This window comes from Callorhinus ursinus, unplaced genomic scaffold, assembly GCF_003265705.2.
Source record: "Callorhinus ursinus isolate GAN/ISIS: 27379988/994484 unplaced genomic scaffold, GSC_fseal_2.0 scaffold6, whole genome shotgun sequence".
NCBI classification, from domain to species: domain Eukaryota; kingdom Metazoa; phylum Chordata; class Mammalia; order Carnivora; family Otariidae; genus Callorhinus; species Callorhinus ursinus.
In genome coordinates this window covers 55828403-55834402 of record NW_027397068.1, presented here as the reverse complement: position 1 = coordinate 55834402, position 6000 = coordinate 55828403, and positions in this window count along the sequence as shown.

Here is a 6000-nt window from a genome sequence, read left to right as displayed (position 1 = left end):
CCCCACGTCTGGCTCCTGGCTCGGCAGGGAGTCTGCTTCTCTCTCTCCCTCTGCCTCTCTCCCTGCTTGTGTTCTCTCTCTGTATCTCTCTGTCTCAAATGAATAAAAAAAAAGAAGAAGAAGAAAAGAAAGCTCTTGAGAGTCAAATGGGCTTTTTTTTTAAAGAAAATCCAAATTACAGCTAATACAACTGGAATTGAAATGAACCAAGAATACCTTTAAGCCTGGAACAAAGGCCAGTAAGAAAAAGATCCCAGCTATTTAAGAAATAAAAGTATCCATCTCTAATGTGGCAGAAGTTGGTGAAATATTCAACTCCTGGAGCAATACAAAGCAAAGAAGAAATCATTTTTAGATAAGAGGACAAAACTAATGGATATTCTCAGCAAGCCTAAAAGCTATGTTACCACAATAGTGGAAAGATAATGGTTTCTACCTCTACAATTCCTTTCAATGATTGTTTTGCCAATATACAGTGTAAAGGAAACAAAGACTAATAATTGCTTGTCAGTATTGACGAAGCATGACTGGCATCGTGACGGGGAAGAGCTGAGGGGAAGGTGGATGCCACTTCACAGCTATAGCGGATACTAACAGGCTGTGCTATATTCACACCAAAGGAATGAGAAAGGAAGGAACATTTGAAGGTCAAGTTAAATGAGCTGTTTACATCTTTCCAGTTAAAACACATTTCAAAGGCCAAAGGATTTGAGTCATTGAGGAAATTTAAAAAGGTGCAAAATGATGCAACACATCACATTAAAAGTTAGAACTCTGTGTGCCAGGCTCAATTGCAAGTGTGTTGAGAAAGCTTGACTGCAGAATCTTATAAAGCAAAATTGTAAGCCATCAGGTCTTTCTTTATGGGGGAAAATGCCCTACATTATACCGAAGACTAATTCCTCAATGATATGCAATACAAAACACTTAAACAGATTTAAGTAATAGAAAGGCTGCTGAGATTCCACAATAAAATGAAAATATAGCACATAAAAATTAGCATCTTCACTTTCAAATAAAGTAGCCCTAAGAAAATAAGGACTAAAGAACCCTACCTTTAAACACATACTGAATTCTGGCTCTATCCATCTAAAGATATATAGACAGCCTGGAACTGGAGGGACCGACAATGTACAGAGAGTAAAATTAGACAACCATGAGTGGTAAATGTGTAGTTCTTGGCATTTAGTAGCTCTGTATTCCATAACAGGAATTGCGTTTTTCCCAGCAAGACCTCACAACACAAAGAGCTGTAACAAGATGGATGCATATGTGGAATTTAAGAAACAAAACAAATGAACAAAGGGAAAAAAGACAGAGAGGCAAAGCAAGAAACAGACTTTTAACTACAGAGAACAAACTGATGATTATCAGAGGGGAGGCGGGTGGGGGGATGGGTGAAATAGGTGATGGGGATGAAGGAGGGCACCTGTGACGAGCACCAGGTGTTGTATGGAAGTGTTGAATCACCATATTGTACACTTGAAATTAATATTACACTGTATGTTAACAATAACAAAAGAATACATATAAAAATAGTGTCCTGATATCCACATGTCTAAATGACTCCCTAAGGATTTTTTTTAAGATTTTATTTATTTATTTGAGAGAGAGAGAGAGTGAGCAAGAGAGAGAGCACGCGCAGGGTGGAAGGGCAGGGGGAGAGAGGGAGAAGCAAACTCCCTACTGAACGGGGACCCCGATGGGGGCCTGATCCCAGGACTCCAGGATCATGACCTGAGCCGAAGGTAGACGCTTAACCGACGAAGCCACCCAGGCATCCCTTCCCTAAGGATTTTAAACAAATTTATTTTTGTATCTTCTCCCTTTCCCTGATGTAAGAGTTCCAGGAGTACCTGCAGTCTAAAAGCTTCATATATTTCTCACTAGATTTATCCGGTCATGCGCTTTTGTTGACAGCAATACCCAAACATCTCAAATATGAAAAATAATTAATAACATTTAATTATGTCATGGTCATACTTGCCATACATTAACTTTGCTGTTACCTACCTGCATATCAACAGTAAGGCTCATTTGACAGGTATTTTTCTTCTCGTTCAACCTCGCTGCAATTTACTCAAGGGTACTGAGGCAATGAAAAAGTTAGGAAACCTCATTCTCAGGAAACAAATTTGATGCTAAGTAAATTTATTGTTTTGTTTCTATGCTTATTTTGTGCACCCCTCCTGTTCAACAAGCATCCAGATCCAACGAGGGTGAGAGTCAACCTCTATGGGTTTTTCTGCCTACAGAAAAATTCAGCACTAAAGCATAAAGAGGATTTCATACTCCTAAAAATGCTCCTCTCCAATTAACATTGGAAATGCCTCTCTGTTAAGTTTAAAATACAGAAAATACATTCAGATTATTTAGTAGCTTCTTAAAGCAGTCTCAGAGGGGCAGTCCAAAATGTGGTATCATCCATTTTATGCCTAAACTTGACAATAGTTACATTCTTACTTCATAGATGAAATGCAGATTTAATTCTTCTATACACCAAGCAGCTTTTATTTTAAGGTTTTATTTACTTATTTGAGAGAGAGAGAAAGAGAGGAAGAGCATAAGCAGGGAAAGGGAGAAGGAGAGGGAGAAGGAGACTCCCTGCTGAGCAGGGAGCCCAACGTGGGGGCAGATGCCAGGACCCTGGGATCAAGACCTGAGCCAAAGGCAGACGCTTAACTGACTGAGCCACCCAGGCGCCCTTAGCCAGCTGTTTTATTGAGCACAGAGACACACTAAGGAATCTTCTAATACCCTCCTCCCCCTTTGCTTGTATTATTTCCCTATTTTCTTCTTTCCTTTACCATCAATTTTATTCAAAGACTTGTATCTATTTGGCATATTTTCTCAAATTACATTTACATTAAGGAATCAAAATCTCTGTCCTTCAACAGGAAATGGCCTTCTTGGCTATTACATGAATGACTCTTTTTTAAAGTACCCCTTCTGCAAATTCCTTCCCACCCAGAATTTAACTGAGGTTCTCATTATGTCTCACTGGGGCATTTGCAATGCCTTCAAAACTGACCTGGCTATTGTCTCTTTATACAGAAGTCCACCTTCAATACTGCTACCTAAGTTATTTCCCTAAGACCAATAGATGTTCATGTTACTTTCTGCTCAAAAAACCTATTGTTGACCCTTTATCAACTACAGATTTAAATCAATATTTCTTACCTTCACAAAGATTAACCCCAAGAATGCATTTCCGTCCTTTTCCTTCCTTCCTGGTACACAAACATGAAACTCCAGCCAGCCAATCCAATTCCTCATGTGGAATATGTCCATCAGTGGCTCAGTTGTAGATAGAAAATAGCATGGTAAATCTTGCACATGGCAAATCTATTTTCACTTTTAGGATAAGCTCAGTTTTTCCCTTTTGGTAGGCCTGGATCTCTTAGAAAGAATTTTATCTTCCCCTGATTTCTGGAAGAACTTTGTCCATACAACTACTATAATATCTAGTTCCTATAACTTTAATTTATATATGTGTGTTTCTATTTATTTCACCAATTGTAATCTTCTGAAATGAAAAGCTTATTCATTATTGCTTTTTAAGACCTTGCTTAGAACATCCAACATACATGCTATCAATAAGTATTAACATTGGAATGAATGAGTACATGGATTAATTAATATTACTCTATGACTACACACTGTGCACTAACCTTTATAGTCTTTTAATGACCACAGAAACCAGAAAATAGATGAAACAGCATATGATCATCTATATTAAGGATAAAAAAAATGACATCTGAATATGTGTGAGGAACACATACAGAATATACAAGAACTCCTACAATTAGGAAACAGTAACTTTGGTATCTTCTCATATCCCTTGAAGGGTCTCAAGCTTGTTTAGGCAGCTATCCTACATACTGTATTGTCACTTTGCAAAATGACAAATCCAAAAGTGTTCCACAAAATTGACTTTCTCTTTTGGGACAGATGGAATAAGTAGTGGTTCCTGACTTCAAAAACTGGAGACACTCTTAACTTGAATATATTATATACATTGCAACATGAATATATTCTAGAAATATCCTAACTTTAAACCTCTGAGTGATTTTAGGAGATTATTAGTAAAAGATGAAAGTTCTACCAACAAGTTTTGACTTGCTTTTTGTTCAGAGCTAATTATTCCCATGTCATATGAGATTTTATGTATTTAATTTCTTCACTCCCATAATTCATTTATTACAACTCCAATTAAGTTATAATTTTTAAAAATAGTAAAATAATTAAAGTAGGAGAAATATTCATAACTTTCAGTGTAAGCAGTTTAAAAATATCACTTGTGTCAGTAACTTCCCATAAATTTTTTCAAGAACAGCAATTCTTCTTACCAAGAACAAAACAAAACCATGGTAATTTTAGAAATATATATTTAGTCAATGCTCTTTTAGATGTCCATGAAGATACAGAATACATAAGAAATATGGATATCATATCACAAGAAGACTTAGAGAAAGATGGTAATCACAACTTATCAGGAGTGTGAAAGAGAAAAAGGAGTCCAGGCAAACAAACAAACAAAAAACTAATATCCAAGAGTTTAAAATCAAACTGAAAGGTTTGCCCCAGGATCCTAGTAGGTCCCACTGGGGAGGGTGCTTGCGTGCTTTCTTTATATTTGGAACACAGAATCTGATAAAAGTTGTTTGCTGTGTTAACAAAAACTTGACTTCAATTTTATTTGTTGGAAGTTTAAATTTGTCGTTTTTGTTTTCATTACCTTTTATTTTTCCAACTATTTCACACTTTTGTTTCTTTCATTTCAACATCACATTCAATATAGCAAGCTTAAAGTTTTTGCAGGCCTTAGAATTATTTAAAGAAGATATCATTTAGTTTTCTACACAAACATGTTTTTGATGATGAGTTAATCTAATGGTAAGAGTTTACAAAGAGGGGAGGCATTACTTGAAAACATAAATCTAAAAATTCAAAATTGTCTTCATAACACTGCAATACAGTTTGTAACTCTTCATTAATATTGTACCACTATCAGGGTATTATTTCACAAAGGGCTTGAGAAAGCTACATAAACAATTTGATGATGACAAATTAGCATTATAGAGTACTCTCAATATGGAAGGCATTATGTAGGACAGACTTGCTAATTATGAGATGTATCCATAATAAAGCAAATAAATAGTCATAGCCATGTTTATATATTTCCTTGGGACCTCAAGGTTAAACCCCACCAACAGAGGCAAATAGGCTAACAAAAAATTAAGGCGTTTCCTCTGTGGAATGAAGAAATTTTACCTACTCCCCAAATCTTTCAAATAAATGCTGTTTAAAAAAGTTGAGGAAGGGAAAGAATAGATGAGCTGGTAAGAATGGAGTGAATGGAGTGAGCAAACCCAGAATTAAACCACAGGGGTAGCCTTGAAGAAAGGGGACTTCAAATCTTTTGTATCAGAGCTAGTAGTGAGAAACTTACTACATTTACTAAGAGGCATAAAAAATACTTGAATGAATACAGGCAAATTAAGTGGGGATGACCCATGCTATAAATAATATACATATTTTATATATATAAATGAATAATCAATGTTTTTCAATATTACTGATCTTAGTTCTCTTAATAACTCAGATAGGTACCCTCCATACCACACAACTTATCTTGTGAGCATGTGTTCATGGGCACCCATTTATCCTTCCATCTTTCTCCTTTTATATTATAGGGGATGGTCTTCTAGACAAAGTTACCTGTTCTCCCCTTTTTCAGTAGATTTTGTTCTCTCCTGTCTTTTCAAGAAGCTTTAAGTATCGGATATTCTTTCTCTTACTTCCCTCTCAAGAAGATATTTCCCCTGAGCTTTAAAAACACTGAATTCTTCCCATTAAAAAAAACACAAACTTTGTTCTCACTTTTTTTCTACTTTCTCTTTCTATTCATAAATTCTTGAAAAGTCTTTTTTGAAAATATCTTTGTTTCCTTAACTCCCATTATTCATTCCATGCACCCTTAGCTTTCTTTTCCCACAC